Source organism: Rattus norvegicus, chromosome 11 (assembly GCF_036323735.1).
Source record: "Rattus norvegicus strain BN/NHsdMcwi chromosome 11, GRCr8, whole genome shotgun sequence".
Taxonomy (NCBI): domain Eukaryota; kingdom Metazoa; phylum Chordata; class Mammalia; order Rodentia; family Muridae; genus Rattus; species Rattus norvegicus.
Window position 1 is genome coordinate 63,906,773 of NC_086029.1, and position 19,227 is coordinate 63,925,999.

Genomic DNA, 19,227 nt, shown 5'->3' on the forward strand with positions numbered 1-19,227 from the left:
GTTTTGAAACTGAACATTGAAGCAGTAGTTATTTCGTAGGTTGTTCAGACACTAGATATTTTGCCTACCTTTTTGATTAGTAAAACATTTGTGTTGCAGTATTTTCTATAAGTACTAAATATTGAGCCAATTTTGATATATTTTGAAAATATTTGGAAAAATATTTGTGCAACTTTTATTTTGAATTTTTAGTATGTGGCTATCCTTTGTGGAAGCTCTTAAAACATTTTTCTGCTTTTGTGAAGTCATTTATTCTCTATTACTTAGATGGCATTTATAAGACTAACATGTTTTTAAAATGTTGTTTGTTTTCTATAGAAGCATGGAAGTTATGTGTTTAGGGTTATAAGTGTCCTATTCTGCACTTAAGGAACTGTCCTTGAAAATCATAGCCATTCAGTTGCCAAACAATACTACAAAGCTTCTAGGCACGAATTCAGTTCCTTATTGTGAAAGTAGTGTCTTGCCTCGAGGTTGTTGGCACATACACAAGGCTTTCTAGGTCATTGCATTGCTGCTGCCTATAATGTACCTGGTAGTTATGATGGGTAGTATTTTAAGTTCTAGGAGTTTGTGCTCTAACAAATGTCTCACTAGTGTCGGAGGTGAGGGGGTGTGGTTGTCAGAGCACAACTTTGTGAAGTTGCTGTGTTCCGTCTGTATGTAGGCTCTAGAGATCAAACTCAGGTCATCAGGCTGTTTTACATGTTCTGCTTAACAATTTTTAAGTATGAAAAACAAAAGTTCAAAGGTTTTAGATAATTCATAACTTATTTTTCTGCTTCCATAAATAGGATTTAACAAACTCTCTCAATTGCATTTTGTCTGTCTGACTTATCAGTCATCTATTCATCTCTCTCTCTCTCTCTCTCTCTACCTATCACCTATCAATTATCTATCTATCTTTCTTTCTAAAGATTTATTTGTTTCATGTAATGTGAGTATGCTGTAGCTGTCTTCAGACACACCAGAAGAGGGCATCGGATCCCATTACAGATGGTTGTGAGCCACCATGTGGTTGCTGGGAATTGAACTCAGGACCTCTGGAAGAGCAGTCGAGGCTCTTAACCGTCTGAGCCATCTCTCCAACCCTATCTATCTATCTATCTATCTACCTATCTATCTATCTATCTATCTATGCATCAATTATTTATCTATCTATTGATCTGTCTATCACATATCAATCACGTATCTCTATCAATCTATCTATCTATGCATCAATTATTTATCTATTGATCTATCACATATCAATCATGTATCTCTATCTATCTATCTATCTATCTATCTATCTATCTATCTATCTATCTATCTATCTATCATTTCTCTGTCAACCAGTCACCCATCTATCTCTCTGTACAGGTGCAGTTGTCGTGATTATAGGTGAGAAATGGTGGTGGAGGTGTAATGTGCTTGCTGCTTCCCTGGAAACTGCATAATGCCATTCTACAGATCTAGGCTTTAGGAGTTTTTCCATTATCATTTGATTATTTCCAAGGTTGTTAGCAGCCTAGTTATAATATTTGCTACTAATTAGACAACGAGGAAGCTGTGATTTACTGCATTTATAATCAGTGTTAAAGTTAATGTAAAGTTTAAAGGCCTGCTTTGAACATATAGGGTCTGCTGCCTCTTATATTTGGTCACACAGAAGATTTTCAATTTTTTTGTTTGTTTTTATCTTTTGGAATTGTTTTGTATTTCAAATAGTTTTGAGATACAGGCTTCCTCATTAACTAGGGTATCTTGGGTTTGTTTTTTTAACTTTGAAGAGCTAGAAGGATCTTATGGGTAAACTTTTCAACCACTTTATTGTTGAGAAGAAACAGTGCAACATAACTTTTTTGAAAAAGATTGATTTTTCCTAGTTTATCTCTGTGGGTGTTTTGCTTACGTGTATGCAAGTGCCCCACATATGTGCCCTGCTGCCCATGAAGGTCAGAAACGGTGTCAGATCCACTGGAGCTGGAGTTGAGGACGGTCGTGAGCCTCCGTGTGGGTGCTGGGAATTACCTTCCGAGCCATCTCTCTAGCGCCGTAACTAGACTGACTGTAGCGTAATCAGTGATTCGGTTATCATTTAAAGAGCAGGTGAGTCTTGGGTGCTCACGTAGCTTTATGAGATGTTCTAACCGTGTCTTTAGGTTTTCGGAATGTAGCTCCATGGTAGAGCACGAGCTAACACAGGTGGTTCCTGAATCAGTTGATGGGGAGGTTGTAGATAATTTATCTGCTAGACCACAGTCTTCAGTTCTAATTTTGGGACTGCTTTTTAGAGGGCTGCTTTATTGAAAAGCAAAAAAAGCCAAACATGTTATTATTCAAAATAAATTGAACTTTTAAGCTGTACGCAGTATACTTTTTTTTTAATGTGGGCCCTTCTCTTTTATTAATCATAGATTCTTTTCTCATAATATAATTTGAATTAGTTCCGCGTCCTCTGTGCTTTCCAGTACCCCACCCCCCACTTCCTTTCCTATCAGGATCTATTCCTTTTCTGTCCCTTAGAACAGGCTTCTAAGAGATAGCAACAAATCATAACAGAAAATAAGATACAATTTAAATCATCATAACAAAGTTGGACAAGCCAAGCCAACCATAAAAATAACAGAGCCCCAGACAGAAGACACACGAATCAGAGACACACTAGTTTACACAGTCAGGAGTCCCATAAAAATACTAACTCAAAGCTATAGTATATATGTGGAGGACTTGTAATCTGTACTCATGTCTTCTGGACTTGATTTAACTAATTTATAGTGGATTTGTTTTTAGCATTGAGATCAAAATTTTTGAAGCCGTACTATTTCTTCTTTAAAGATATTCTGATAATATTGTGTCTAAACCTGTGTTCTGGCAGACAGGGACTATTCCCCAGCCTGTCTTCTAGACAGGGCATTTTGTATCCAATTGTTATTAATTTTCTTTTTGAGACGGGGTCTTACTGTGTAGTTCTGGTTGGCCTTAAACTCAGTATATAGACAACTAGATTGGTCTTGAATTCCCAGAGATCCACCTGTCTCTACCTCCTTTTTGTGCCACCATACCTGGCACTACTAGTTCTTAATAATTTTCATTAAAATTTCCATAACTGCTTCAAAGGCAAGTAGCAGAGCAGTAAGAAGATTATGGATTCAGACTATGTCTAGGAGGTGGTGTATTCTGTTTTCAAGGCTGAGTAAGTTTGAGAGTCAGTGTCTTTGGAGGACTGTGGTAACTGATCCTTATGCAAGGAGTGATAGATTTGTTTTCATACTTTAGGATCCTGCTCCATTTAAAATATAATCACGTCTAAATTTTATAAAGTAATTTAAAAATAGAAATTGAATTACTTTTGGTAATCTTTTAAGAATTGGTATATATATTAGGGGGCCGGACCGATGGGTCCGTGGTTAAAAGAACCTTTTATTCTATAGGACCTGAGTTCAATTCCTGGTATCCACATCTGACAGCTCACAACTGCTTTCAATTTCAGCTCCAGGGTATCTTACGCCCTCTTGTGGCCATTGTGGGCACTGCTTTCAAGTGTCACAGCCTTACATAGTTTTAAAAACACTGGCAAAGAATTTAGTTTCATATTGGAAAGATTTGGATTTTCTTATAATTATAGATAATCTACACTAGAAATTGCTTTTCTCATAATTCTTAAAGAATTAGTCTGAGGTTTTCATCTTGCTAACTTGATCTTTTACATCTTGCTGTTTTGATTGGTGTCCCAAAGCAGTACCTGTCTCCATAGATACAGAGGTTAGTAGTAGCATGGCTTTGTCAAAACGGTTGCTTGAGTGAGACGATAGAAAATAGGGGGATCATGGCCTCACCTCAGAGAGACCATCTTTCCTAGTCCAGAGCCACACAGAGGCCCAAGGCTCTTGCTGATAACAATCTATCTGGGGAAAGCAAAATTTACAATGGGAGCTTTAATTATAATTATAGTCTTGCTTTCCCTCCCCTCCTTTCCTTCTTTTGTCCTTCCTTTCTGTTCTCCCTCCGTATTTCCCTCCCTTCTTCCCTCCTTCCATCATACTTTCCCTAGTTAACTAATAACTAAAATGTATCTATTATGTGCAGGCTTGGGACTTGGAATCCCTGCTTTCTGTGATTCACAGTTTTACAAGATAAATTTGCAGAAAGCCAGCCAACAGTACAGAAATTACCTTGTTTTCACAATGCACATCGCTGACAGAAATTATCTTTGCATTTTTTTTTTACTTGTTTATCTTGTTCTTCCCATGAAGTCAGAAGCACTGTCTGCTTTGTCTTCTTTTCTAGTGACTAGAAAATTGTTATACGGTAGGTGCTAAATAAGGAACTGTGGCAGGATTAGAATGAATGAATGAATGAATGAATGAATGAATGAATGATGGTTCTGATTGTTCTTATGAGTCTTGGGGGTGAGGTGGCGTGGAGGGTGTGGGCCAGATCTCTAAGATTTGAGGCTGGGGAGGTAGAGGGAAGTGAACACACTGAACATTTGGGCTGGCAGCTGTGTAAAAGCTTGATCACAAGGGAAGGGAAGGGTCCTGAAGAATCCGGGTGGGAGTCAGTGCAAGATCAGTAAGAAAACCTGGGTGACAACCATGTTGGCCTGGAAGGGAGGGAATAATGTGTGTGGTCACTGAGAAGCGATATAGAATTAGGCATTTGAGGTTCAAAATCCCAGTTTTCCCCCTATAAGGTGTGTAACTTTGTTAACTAAAGCTTAGCTTTTCTGTGCCCATTCCCCAGCTCTCATTTAAAATACATAGGTCTTTTGTTTGGTCATGATTATTTTAATTAATATTTTTTAATAAGATAAAATCATAGTTACCTTTCTAAAACTAGTATAAAGTTATAAAAGGATAGAGTAACAGCTAAACATATCATGATAAAGGTAGACTTCTGGCTCTGTGCTAGGATTTGGGGTTAAAACACCAAGGGTCAAAAATGTCAGTGATGTGACTGTGGGCCATAGGTATTTTTAACAGGAATTGAGTATCTACAAATGAACACTTATGAGTATAAAAAATCCCAAGTTCAGTAAATTGTGCACGGTTTCTGATACTTAAAAATCCCAAGATTAAAAACAGTGATTTAGAGATGATACATTTCACCTGTGCCACCCTCTAGAGTCAACTGAGAATAATTGACGTCAATGGATTAAATCCTAATTCTGAATTTTCTTGGGTTTCCTGCTTCTTCATCCAGTGCTCTTTCTTTTGCTTCCAGATTGCCTTATTGAGCAGGTTCTCTTTTCTTCCAGCCAATTATTTGAAAGTGAAAGCACAACAGAGTGGCAGGGTAGGCGGGTAACTTGGGTTTCTCTTACAGAGGACCTGGGTTCAGTTCCGAGCACTCCTGAGGTGGCTCACAACCACCGGGACTTCAGTCTCGGGTTCCAAACCTCTCTTTTGAACATTGTAGGCACCAAGGATGCATGTGGTACATATGTATACATGTAGCAAAAACACTCATGCACATAAATTAACATACAGAAATCTTTTTTTTTTCTTTTTTCTTTTTTTCGGAGCTGGGGACCGAACCCAGGGCCTTGCCCTTGCTAGGCAAGCGCTCTACCACTGAGCTAAATCCCCAACCCCATACAGAAATCTTAAAAAGAAAACTGCAACCGAAATGGCAGCACACGATTCATTCACGTTTTCCAAATGCTTTCAGTGCAAGAGCGCTGGTTTAAACATTCAGATGATTTCCTGACACATCAAAGCATGGAGGAGCCTAGGTCTGGACAGCCTAGGTCTCAACGTGGTTTTTGAGTAGTGCTACTGCTGGCAGTTCATTTTCAAGGTTTCAGAAGTGGGGGCTAAGGATATGGCACAAGGCATTGATGGGGGGGGGGGGAGAGCGCGCGCGTGAGCGTGCGAGCGACAGCGACAGAACTCGGAAGTGGAGTTTGCTCTTCCTTTGCAGCTCTGGAAATGTATTAGAGGGAACAATTGTCCTTACTTTTGTTCAGCTACAGAAATATGTCAATTTCTGAACCTGTTTTGAGAACTTTGCCTTTTTCTAATTATGGTTAAGGGACACATGTGTATTTAGAGAAAGAACAGAATTTAGGAAAAGGGATTTTTTTTTTGTGTGTGTGAAAGTGTGATTTTCACAGTTAGCTAGCAATTTTGGTTCATATGCTATGAATTTTGGTAAGTTCCTTTATATCTTTATTGCTTTTTTTAGATATCATGTTGGGGGTCCATTTATCCTGGTTTAATCCTATTATCTCCCCCTCTCCGTCCCCCAGGATATATATATATATATATATATGTGTATATATATATATATATATATATATATATATATGCCTTCATATGTATAATGCAGAGTTTTACAGTTTCACATTTCAAGTATTTCCTTAAAGTGAGCCTTTATTAACATTTCTGAAATCATTTTCACAAGGAACGATTTCATGGGCTCTTGACAATAGGTTAGACCTACTTAAATATGAAGATTTAAAAAATTAAATAGTTACTATAACAGTGAAATGCCTTATTAGCATACATGTGCCCATCTGATTTCCGCCTTGAGTTTTTACCCCTCTTGCTTTGCATACTTCTTTATACTACTCCGAAGTTTAAGCACTGCTCAGAGGCCTCCTCTGCCTCCATGAAGTCTGCCGTTTCATGATCATGTTGGCCACTGGCCTTTCTGCCTCATATCTTGAAGCTTACTGACTCGTTTATTTAATCATCAAAAGCTATGTCATGGGCCTGTGCCCAACATGTAGATGAGGGCAGACCACAGTGAGTAAACTGTTGTCCACTCTGGGGGCAGGGATGCCACCCTGCAGTGGTAGCACAGTCGTCTGCCTGATCCAATATCTCCGGAAACTTAGCTGCTGACCTTTCATGACCTTATTTCCCTAACACAGTTCAAAATACTGCCTGCTTCCAGGCATTGCCCACTCTCAGGAATCAGCCAATTTCCCAAAGGTTAATGATGTCCCTGATAGACCACCCATCCAGTCTTAGGGAGGAAATTACATACTAAGTACAGAACCACATCAATACTTTTCTCGTTGGTGCTTTATCTAAAGAAAAGACTCAGATTTATCTTCTACTACGATAGCCATCTTAAAAAAAATTTCTCGAAAACTCCCTTGACATTATTTTTCATAGGATGGTAAAGAAAGCCACAGAAATAATAATAATAATAATAATAATAATAACAATAACAATAACAATAATAATGATATTGTCAAACCACACTTAGAGAAGCCAAGGAAACAATATGAGTCTATTACAAGAATTTACATTAGAAAATGCAAAAGCCTTCGGTTACTCCCACGGTTAATTAGATGTGGTTGGTGAAAAGGAAGATCATTTTAGATATCTGCACACTTTCCTGCTCCCAGCATAGTGTTGACATATATTTTGATGACTCCCGGCACGTCGAAAGTAAGAAAACCTAGCTACAGTTTCCACTTACAGCTTAGATGTAGATTCACCTTTGTGACTCTTTGTTGTTGGTTTTTTTCTTTGGAAAACATGAATAATACTGACCTTGGTGGTTTTCTCTGAAGTAAATGTATCTGTAGCATATGTTTGCTAAATTTCTTTTGGTAAACGTTTGGATATTTTGGATGAGTTTTACATGTCGCTGTAACCAGAAAAAAGACTTCAGTTGTAACTTTCAAATACTAAACTTCTCAGAAATAAAAGATGTAGAAAGAAGGAAGCATTTTCCTGTGAAAGTTATCAGATAAAAACAACACACAGGCAGTCCGAAGATTGCTCAGTCAGTAAAGTGTTTGTCTTGGGAGACATGAGGTCCTGTGTGCTTGCTCTCCAGAACCCATGGACATGGTGCCTCTCGGAAAGCTTGGATAGGTAGAGATAAGCAGGCCTTCAGGGTTCTCTGCTCACCCAGCATACCCTGTTTGGGGGTTTCAAGCCAACGAGAGATGACTAAGTTTCAAAACACGGTGGGCATCCCGAGGAACATCTTAGGTTGTTCTCTTGCCTCCATATACATGCACACAGACATGCAATACCTATGCACGCACACCCGCATAAAGAATGTACAATGAACCATGTATGTACTCTGAGTTGGGAGAATGTACCTCTATCAGATATAATTTATCTATTTTGTAGAAAATTTAAGAGTAGGTGGATAAACACTGTTAATACTGGTACCACCTTACAAGCAAGAAAAGGCCCATACCTTACAATAACATCTATTCGTTTCATAATGTCTAATAATAAAAGGGATGTCTCATTGAGGCAGAATAATAAATGTGATTGAAATCACATCTTGGAGAGAAAGGGGAATTGGGTGTGTGGTGATGGAATTTATAACTTCCCAGTATACTAGTGCAAGTTAGCCTTTATAATATTTTTGATATAAAAATATCATGTGGAAAATGTTGACCTTATGAATGTAATTTACTTTATTGTTATATGTTCCTATAGTGTATACTAGTAATTAATTAATCTTTCAGTTTAATATGATTTGCAAATTTGGTAGAATCTGAAAGACTGTGAGGCCAAAAATGCAATTGATTACTTTTTTTTGTATTAAAAAAAGGTGTATTAAGATCCGAATAAGATGTCCTGGCTATGGATGAGTGGTGGGGCATCTGCTTAACCTATGTACAATCCTGGGTCTAATCCCCTGTAGCATGAGGGAGCGCGCGCGTGCGCGCGCGCACACACACACACACACACACACACACACACACACACACACACACACGATAAAGTCTCTGAGGTAGTTGATAAGTTCTTAGAGATCATGATTCCAAGCTGTATCTTTGGTCTGACAACTGAATACTAGGCTGAATACTCAGGTAAACAGATTCTTGGAATATCAATTTAAGGTGGGGTCCCTTTTTGACTTTCCCAACTACTTGCCAGTGAACAATCAGGAATCTATTAAGCCTCAATCATTTGTAGTGATCTAAGAAAAGACTTTGGGAGTCGTTTCAGGAGCAAAGGAAATCTTGAATCTTTGAGTTAGAAAGTACTCTTAAAAACTCAAACGCTTGGTTATAAATTAAATGAAAGCCACACCATGGACTAGGTACTTAGATTTTATGTATGTGTGGGCCAAGGGTCCTGCTTGGTTGAACAAATGGGGAAACCAAAACTGAGTCACACATGGGGCCATCAGTGGTCTAACTGATTATGTGCACGCATGTAGTGCATAGCCTGGTGTTACTGAAAGAAAATGGAAATATGACTTTCCTTAAACCCTGTGACTAAAAGAAAAACAAAAAAAGGCTATAGGTTTAAATAGAAGCTATAGAGAAAAATAATGTGATTAGAAACCCAAACGGATATTCAAAGCACACAGGAAAATTTTGTATAAATGTGTAATTTAGGTTTTGCCAGAGAACTATATTCTCAGTTCAGCAGTCGAGGGGCATCTTGATATCCTGATACTTGAAGATGTGAATGCCTCTTATCATGCTTGTGCCATTATCAATGAGAGTTGATTAAAATGGTCACTTACCGCCCTCCCCGTCAGATAGCATTTATTAAGTAGGCAAGATTATCTATCATATACGTTGGCTTTGCCAGCTTTCCTTTTATTCTTTAGCACCTTATATACTTTGGTATTAAGTTCCGCTTTCTCTCCCGGCATCGAATTCTTGGTATCAAGCCTTCAGTTCCTCTGCTCTGCTGCATGTTGTTTTTCTTCTAGGGACCAGACTTGTTTTTTGATTTCTCTGAAGCCATTACTCTCTCCATTCTCATTCCAAGAATGCGTCCTTTAGGTATTACTGGGGTGCTTCTTAGACCTACGGTCTTCAAGGTAACTACAGACAGACTAGATGATGGAGATCAGATGCAGATGTGATGACGGCAAGGACAAAGTAATGGCTAATGTTGTGATTATTTCCAGAGCCCATAGTTTTGATTGGGAGTTTCTTAGTCATGTTACATAGCATTGGTGTCATCTTTTCTGCATGACATTATGACCTAGGCAAATTGGACACTGTCTTGAACAATGTCTTTATTGATAAAAGAAGATATCATAATTCTATGCAGTATAATTACTGGAGATAGTAAATGAGTCTTTACACTATAAGCTGATGATGACTTAGAAAACTTGTACTGGTAACTGTGATGGTTCACTAAGAATAGTATGTCCTTGATCCCCTGCAAGTACTGTTTATTATCGTTTGTGAATGAGGTAATGGAAGTTTGAGAAAATTATGTAACCTGCCCTCAGTTCAGTTTTCTGGATTCAAATTCAGATCTGTGCAGGAAGAGAATGCCTGCTCTTGACTGAAGCAAGATGCCTCACAGGTGGGCAGGACTTTTGTTACCTGTCTTGCTGCTGTTCTAAGGGAGCCAGGGCTGATACTCAGGGACTCTGCTGGTCTGCCTGCAGGCTCTCGTTCAAGTTAGCATTCATCTTCTGATTTGTAATCCTGAGCTAAGTATATATGAGGCTTAGATTTGTAGTCAGTACCTGGAAATGATGTTTATAGAGTATAGTAATAGTAGATATATAATAAGTAATTTATGAGGATAGGGGCTTAACTTACAATATGGATACTTAAAACAGAATAGGAAATATAAGGTAACTTTTAAGGACTTTGTCTTCCAGTTGATGTTACTTGAATTTTAGGTATTTCTTAAAACTCAAAGACTTATTTAGTGTCTCCCTTTATTTTTGAAGAGGTTTGAGAGCTCAGAGGCTGAGCTTGGAGCTTGGAAACCTCAAGTCCCAAAAGGAACAATAAGCAAAAACATTTAGTGAGTAGATGATTAATAAAAGTAATAAGGATTCGTATGAATGGTTGGGATGGGAATGGATTCGATACTGAAATAAACCAGTACCATGGATTTAAAATATATTGTGCTTTCCCAAGAAACAGTTCTAGCAGAGCAGACTGAGGCATGTCTGGAACTGTATAGTTTTATATATATATATATATATATATATATATATATATATATATATATATATGCATACATTGTAATATATAACATCGTGCACATTATTCAGCAGTTGGTATCATTGATTTGGAACCCGTATGACCTCTGGAAGTAAGTGCCACAAGCATGATGTGTTTTATGGATGTCACATTACTTAATCCGTTTTTTACTAGGATTAAAGAGATCTCACTTTGGCCGACTTTCACACCTACAACAATTAGAATGGCAGGAGGATCCATGCAGGAGGCACTGCCTGTCCAAGAGGGAAAATCCTGGTACTGTGTAGTTTGAAATAAAATCCCCAAGCGAAGTGCAGTCGTGCCTATGAACTCACCTTGTTTTGTGAGGTCATGTAAGAAGTTATTAACTTCTTTTTAGAGTTAGACTGTTAGAGGTCTGTTCCAGTCCCCGTCTCTTTGGAGTTTGCAGTGTAAGCAGGAACTAGCATCCGGAACAGGAGCCAGGGATTAGCCCCTGCCTGGGGTTCCACTTTCCTCAGCCTCCTGGTAGAAATGCAGAGTTCCTCAGAAGGAACTCTGGTTTGGGGGACATGAATACTCAGCAGGATTGGTGCTACTGATAATTGCCTGGGAAACACCAGGGAAGGTTAAATTATGGTGAGGAAAGCAAGCCTTCTGTTTTGGAAAGATTTTCTTGCAAATAGTTTAAAGTTAGGAAACAAGAACAGTATTCAGTCTGAGAGCTAGTCACTCCAGTGGCTCATCTGAGGGTCTGCTTGTTCTTGTTTTTGTTGGCCCTGTTTTTGTTCCTTCCCGGGAAGTATTAGGGATTAGGAAGAAGGGATAGACCAAAATGATGTTTGTCATTATTCTGGTAAATAGAATCATTTATTGGAAAACAGTGTCATTCTTTCAAAAAATTCATAGGTTTTTTGATGGTATATTTGTTTTTGTATTATAAATATTGGCTATCTCAGTAAGATGGGTTCTTTTTCTGCTTAAGTATAAACACTGTAGCTTAGTTATTTTACCTTATCAATTAACTAACTATCCCTTAGTTGTTTGAAATCTTAGTTTATTTTTGTGCTTGAATTCTTTATTGTATTTTTTCACTGGATTTTACCTTACTATTACTATGTTTTAAAATTTATTATGGAACACTTCCTTATACTTCTGTGATAACATTTTTAATTTTATAAGACCATATGGCTTTTGTTTAAAAACCTATCAAAGTGATCATAATGGTATACATTAAATCAAGAATTTTTAAAATATTAGAGGTAAATACTTTAATTAAGATGTATTTTTAATGAAATGAATTCTTAGTGTTTTTTTGTAATTGATGGATTTACATTATTCAAGAGTAATATTCACCTCTATTCCTTCTAATTTATACAATGTGATATTTTATTTATGTAGATTCTCCAATTGAAGAGAATGAGAATATTTTGGGGGAGAACTTGTGGGCTATACGTGAGCATAGTGAACCGTCAGTTAAAAATATCTTTAACGATTTATCAGTGGTTGATAAATTGATGGCTCTCCATCAGTTATGAGTTGGCAAAGCTACTGGGCAGTTTAGGGCCATTCATGGTCCACTGGGAATACGAATTGTCCCCTGTGACCTGACAGGAGGTCGGGTGATTTTACCCACTCTCCTCACAGTTAAGTTTTTTGGCTGTGAGATGTGTGCTTTAATTGTGTACAGTGGGAGAAGAGTGTGGCTGGAGAGGGGAAGGTAGGAAAAGCTGCCATCCTCTCTCTGTAGGAGCGACCTAAAGGTTGGCCAGCTTTAAGGGAAAGGGGACTCAGAGTGGTCCAGGAGACCTTGTCATGTCCCTATGCCTTTACCTCTGGAAATCAGGTACTGAGTGGAGCTTGCATATTCCCTTTTGAAGGTTGCTGTGCTAGTAACCATGTGTTATGGACTCTTAATTAAAAGCAACACATTATTCATCTATATCTTATATCTATCATCTATATCTGTTTATTCTTTACCTATTTTTGGTGTGTCTTTTAAATTTGAACCACAGTGCTGACTGACCCAGGTAAATAATAAATGTTGTCTAGGGTACTATCATGGGGCTTAGTTGCTTAGTTTAAAGTTGTCCTTTCTTGAGCATGTCTTCAGAATCCTAATTCTGTATAAATTTCCAACATCAGGATCAACTTGAACTCTGTCTGTTCCTCCCGTTTGTATCTTGTTAGTCCTTTTCACATGGCTAGTACCTCAGCAAAACATATTTTAAGTAGCTTAATATAAAGAATTATTTAGAACTTTTAAGAAAACAGCCAAAGATTACTTTTTGGCTCCTGCCCTATTTTTTTGTGTGTGGGGTGTCAGTTCATAAAATTCCCATCCTTCAAGAGATCTCTGAGATTTATATTCTTCCTTTTGTTCTTACAAGGAAGGAAACCATAGGTTAAACCAGTAGGCCCCAGGTTAGAGGAGGTATGAGGAATGTAGACCTGTGAGTCTCCTGACTCCACTATTGCACGATGGGCTACCTCATATCTGCTGCCTTTGGCAAAATTGCATTCCTTACCCCAGTCTTGCTTAATATCCTTTATCCTGTGGACTGCCCAGCTTTGGGCTATTCAGCATTATTTTTTTAAATAGAAAAGCATTTACTTTTTCTTCGAGGAGTTTCCTAAAACAAAAAAATACTCCTTATTCTCTGCGGAATACTTTCTGCCACCCTATAGCCCAGGGCTGGGAAAGCCTCCGGGCTTAAGCTCCTGGGCGGCGGTGGGAGGGAGAGGGGGAGGGGATAGTCACAGGTCAGAGTAGAGGTGGATTGGTAGAGCTGGGGCTGGTGGGAGTGGGAAACTTACATCATTTCCCTGCAACTGGAGGCCCTACTTTTCCCTGTGTAATAATTCACTAGATTGACAGAGATTCGTAAAAGAAAGAAAAGGAATGACAGGCCCGATGCTCCTGTTCATAAATCCGTGCTATTAGATGAAACTGTCAATAACTAACTAGAAGCCGCCAGGACTGTCTGTGCTGCGCTCTCCTCAGCTCAGTTCCTTTCTGCTCCGCCCCATCCCTGCTTTCTCTGCTGTTCAGATCAGCTTCCTGCTTCTCTGAAAGCTGGTCTGCCTTCACCGAAAGCATTATATTTGAAAGACTAAGGCAGGTTTTTTGAAAGTATTGTTGATTTGGTTTTCTTTGGGGGGGTGGGGGTGGAAAGCGAGGAAAAGATTTCTTAGAAAAGAAGGGGGCAGGCTGAAAAAAGCAAAACCATCATGAATTGTGTTGTCACATCGTGCCGGTGTCACAACCAGCTCAGTAGACTGCTGCACTGAAAACATTTCTGTGAGAGGTATGTGCTTGGAGAACGAAAGGTGACTGACTGTTGGCTGCGGAGAGAACTGTTCAGATAGCTGTCCGATCGTAATTCTTCCGAGCGCTTTGATAGGGAAAGGACAATCTTTACTCAAAACCTAGCGCAGTTAACTAGCTTAATCGTTAAAAATAATTGTTAAGTCTCTGTATTCTGTCCCCACATCAGAACTCCCACAGCCCCAGCCTGCCTGGGTCTAGTGAAATCCAAGGTGCTATTCCAGACTCTTTTGGTGGCGATTGTCAGTAAACAAGATGATGGTCTTTAATACCTGTCTCATTATTTATGAACCACATGACAAAGATTAATGAGAGAGACTTTGAGTGGCCTGGTAGAAGCTTCAGACTCATTAGGAGCTTTCTGAGCCGGCAGCTGGCAGCAGTAAAGGAAATGGTTGGTGCTTTCCCATACTCTAAGGTGGGAGCTTTAAAGTTTAGAGGGTGTCTTATTACACGGTGACGGTGACGGAAAACCCGAAGGAATCACTGAAATCCAGAGGCGCAGCCCATGACCAATGATGCCTGCCCAGAACGTTTTGAATACACATTGCTGTGTCTTTTTTAGGCCGATTATAATGTTTTTATTCAGTAGTCATGGACGAGAATTATGAATAGCAATATAACCATTACTGAAGGAACTGTAGGACATTTTCCTACTTAAAATCAGGATATTCTATTGCAAAAAAGTTTAGAAAATATCAAAAATAGGAAAATATATTTTATCTCATACATGATTGGATAAGCTACTGGTGGCAGAGACCATACAAGCTATGAAGTATTTTATGCTTGGTTTTAATTATTTTTGTCCTGGAAGAAACTAGAATTCAGCATTTTTTCAGTTAGTAACATTTTAAAGATTGCAGTTATTTCTGAATGATGGCGTGCAGCACACCATTAGCACAGAAATCTTGAAACCTATTGTGATAAATATATGTTAAGTATCATAACACAACTTAACTTCCATTGTCTAGGAGACTATTCTTTCCTTTAGAGGAGATTTAAGTTCTCAAATCTTTACAAAGAGCAAATCTTTATATGCTGAATCTAACAAGCTAAAATATGAAAAGGTTGTGGGCCTGGGGGTGTTAATCAGTGGTATGCAACTTGTGGTTCAGTTCCTATCACCACAGAAGAATGTGAATAAATGATTCTAGCCCAGAAAAGATACAGGAGGCAAAATCTAATTCAGATTCCCGAGAAGGAATCCCCCCACACCATACACGGACAGGTGGGCACCTTGTTGTATTTACTGTGGTCATTTTTATATGCAGCTGAATGTTAGAAACCCAAGCAGGGTTTTTATTACCTACTATCACCCATTCTTTTCTTCCATAGGTTCTCATTTAATTGATTGGGGGTGGAGCCCCATTTCCTCTTATTTCTAATGTAGTAGTCAGAGTTTTTAACAGTTGATCACCTAAACATCCAGGTTTTGATTCATTTGGGATGTGGTCCATTCATGGATTTATTATTCATTTACTATTCTGCCCAAAACAAAAATGAAAAAAAAAATAATGTTTCTAAGCTAACTGCAGAGAATAGTTTTCTTAGAAATTTGGGTATTTGGGATTTTTTTTCAGGAAGGAGTTCTAGATACCCCCCTCCCACCATCTGTCTTCCTTGTTTCCCTTCCCTTTTCCCTCTTCCACCTTCCTTGCAGTCTCTCTTGCTGACACCCGTGTTGGCATCTCTACATACACAGTGTTGACGGGAAAGTAACATCAGTTTCCTCTGAGGAAATCAGTATGGGGAGCTTTCACATAGCAAGGCAAAGTATATACATGACCAGTCTCCACATTTGCAGATGAAGAAACTGAGGCATAGAGAGGGGGAGATTTTGCTGTAGCTCTGTACGTTTTGCACAGTACTTGTACATTTAAACGTATTTAGTAAATGCTTGTGTACTGCCTGGCCACCCTCCCCACCCCCATTCCTTCTTTCTTCACTAAGGAATTGGATTTTACCTTTCTCTTTCCCAGGTTTTGTCCTGGGGCACTCATTGCTTTAACAGTTGCAAATGGAACAGATTTTTCAAGAATACCTATTACTTTAGGAAAGCTTCAGTGATACAGTAAGAGCTCAGATAACTAGGTTTATTTTTCCTTCTCTTGACTTGTAGGAAAATAAGCTCCTTTTCCCCTCCCGCTTTAAAAAATTGATTTTAAACAGTGCAGTAAAGAAGAAAAGACTTTCCAAGACTGAATAGCCTTGAGCCCAGCTGTTTATTTCTCACCAGGATGTCCACATCTTCTTCAGGGTCCAGTGAAACTGATGGTCCCACAGGAGCAATCTGTTAATATCTGATGAGCTCTCTCATCAACAATGACAAATATAATTACATTCACTGTACGGGACTTATAGGGAAAGGAAGTATATGTCTAATACATTTCAGAAATATGTTCAGTAGCAGTTACAGAAACAATGGCTTTCCTTACAAGTATACTTATATGGCTAATCTGTTCCTCCCATGTTTTGGCTAATCAGGTCTGAGGCTGTGTGAGTCTTTAGTTTGGAAGCCTGTGGCTTCATATGTCTGAAAGGTAGAGCAATCTGAGTGGAGTTTCATTTTGGAGCATTCCCGGTCCCTCTGCTCCCATGGTTTTACATCTTCATTTTCTATATATTTTGTATCGTTGCCTAATACTAGTTTACTTTTACATGGCTTGTCCTCTTGTCTCACATCCTGAAATCCATTTCTGTGAATACTCCATTGTTTTTCATATCTCTGTTTTTAACTAGATCTTTTTACTTTCTGGTTTTCAGAACCAGGAGCCATGTATGTAAGGGTCATAGAGAAGGGTATCATCATAAAGGCATGCCAAATAGGTGGAGGCATGATTGCTAGTAGAGTTAGCTAATTCTTGAGCAGTACTAAATAGGAGGTAGCTGCATTTAAATGAAGAACTAAAAAAGCCTGTGAGGTGGGGATATGGCTGTGTTCCGATTGTATGACTGTGGCAATAGAGACCAAGAACAAAAACCATAAAGACCTAAAATCTTAACCTGTCTAAGGAATTGTTTAGACATTGCTTATAAACTGTTTTCTACAGCTTCCAAAAAATCTCACTTTTTATATTATATGCTGTTTCAGTCACTTTCTTGATTTCCCCTTGTTTACATTGTTAATAGAATGGGTGGAGGGCTCATGCTTTAGAACGAATGCTGGATACCTACCTAACTTTAGGTCAGTACTGAGTGTTATCTGTTCACAGGGAACTTACAAACCTCTGAAAGTTTCATGTGTTTGTTTATGCATACACACATATAAACAAATGCACACACACAGATGTATGAGACTGCCCTTGAAGCCTACTAAATGGCAAAGAATTGTAAGAAAATAGTATACTGGTTGCTAATAGAATAGGTAAAAGTCATAGTTAAGGAATGACCAAACCTTTAAGTAGAATTATTATCATCATTATACTTCATGTTAGGAAAGTTCCAGAGAAAGTAGGTGTTAAGCATCTATCAAGGAGGCCTAAGTTAAACCTAAGTGAGGCACCACCAAGTCAAATAGTATGACTTAGAGTCTGAAATTCAGCATATTGATCTTTTTCCCTTAAGTTTTAAAAGTATCAAAAGTACTTTGTGTATTTTTTTTATTACAGTGTTTTCATTTGGTTGGGTGTATTTGCAGTTGTGAAGGTATCTGGTTCATCATGTAGCAAGGGCCTACTTTAGTTTGAGGGCTCATGAAACTGTTTTAGAGGAGATTATAATGTCTCGTGATTAGATACTGGGTCTTTTCGGCTGGGAGTGGTAGGAGGAAATGCAGCTGCCTTAAAGAGAAAATAGAATGCCTTGAAGAAACCAGAATTCTTATTCTGGCTAGAGTTGAGAGGTGAACCTGAAGAGAAGCATGGTGCAAATGGAAACCAGAATGTATGGGATTTTGTATGCATTGAGAAGGCTTATAAGCATGTTGATAGTGTTGAAAAGTTTTAAGTAAGGGAGAGAGAGGTGTTTTCGGTTGTTTGGGTTTTGTAGAAGTCTTTTTGTTTCCACAGGAGGGTATCAGGCAAGGCGGTTACAGGTGTTTTAACCAGATGATGGCACTGGGGACGTGAAAAGAGGACTGACGGGTTGTCGTTAAGAACTTGAATAGATTAATGTAATATGGTTACATACATGACAGTAAGTGAGGCAGAATAAACCTCACACTGGCATGCTCAGTTTTAGGTGAGTTATGGTATAGTGCTGTCTTAGCCTATTCAGACTGGTATAACGAAATATAGTAGATTGGAGAACTTACCAAAAATCAGAAGTTCATTTCTTACTCATCAGGAGTTGAGGCCGATATTAGTCTAGTAAGGACCATCTCTTGGCTCACGAATTACATTTTCTTATTCAGTCTTTACATAGTGGAAAGAGCAAAGAAGCTCTATGGGTTCTTTTAAAACATGAAGAAACTACTCCATCTGTGATTTCTCTACCTTCTGACTTCTTTATCCAATGACCCCTGTCCTAAAACTCCTCCTCTCAAGGAGTAGGACTTCAACGTAAACATTTTTGATGGATGTAAGTGTTCAGGTCATAGTAAGTGACAACTACAGAAACAGGGAAATCCCCAAAAGAAGCACTTTTGGGACTTTAAGGGGGGAAAACATGGTATGTTTAAATTCCAATATTGAAGTGTCTGTGAGATAAGTAGGTTGAAGCACTCATTTAAAAGTAAAATATGTCTGGGTTTTGGAAGAGAGAAATGGGCTTGAAATACAAATTTGACAATCGTCCGCATGTGATCCCTGAAGCCCTTAGATCAACTCAGGAAAATAGAATAATGAAGACTGAGGAACTCCAGCCCAAGGCACTGCCGGGACACAGCCCACACAGTGAGCGAGAAATAGAAGCCCACTGCACAGGCCCGTGCTGTGATCGTTGTTTCTTGCTAGTTCTGCTTTGTGTTTTATGTTGACCTATATATTGAGGTGGTATTAGACTTCAACGTAGTTATCAGAAATAATGCACCTCTGTCTGTCACTTGGGTTTTACCCACTGTCGCTTGTTTCACATGCTCACAGTGCCACAGCTTGCACATACCACC

General features: G+C 38.6%; 1 protein-coding gene across 35 annotated transcripts in view; it reads left to right on the plus strand.

Annotated features, from left to right (window-relative positions):
- The window catches only part of Bbx (BBX high mobility group box domain containing), a 247,667-nt gene that overhangs the window by 56,739 nt on the left and 171,701 nt on the right, over nucleotides 1-19,227 (plus strand). Inside the window, exon 1 of one of the 35 annotated variants that reach the window (XM_017598007.3) lies at nucleotides 13,742-14,163. The exons of 33 other annotated variants lie outside the window; for them this stretch is intronic. The gene's annotated coding sequence lies outside the window, so the exon portion shown is untranslated. Of the gene's footprint in view, nucleotides 1-13,741; nucleotides 14,164-19,227 lie in introns of those variants that run through there. One more of the 35 variants, XM_017598009.3, reaches the window with a different exon arrangement.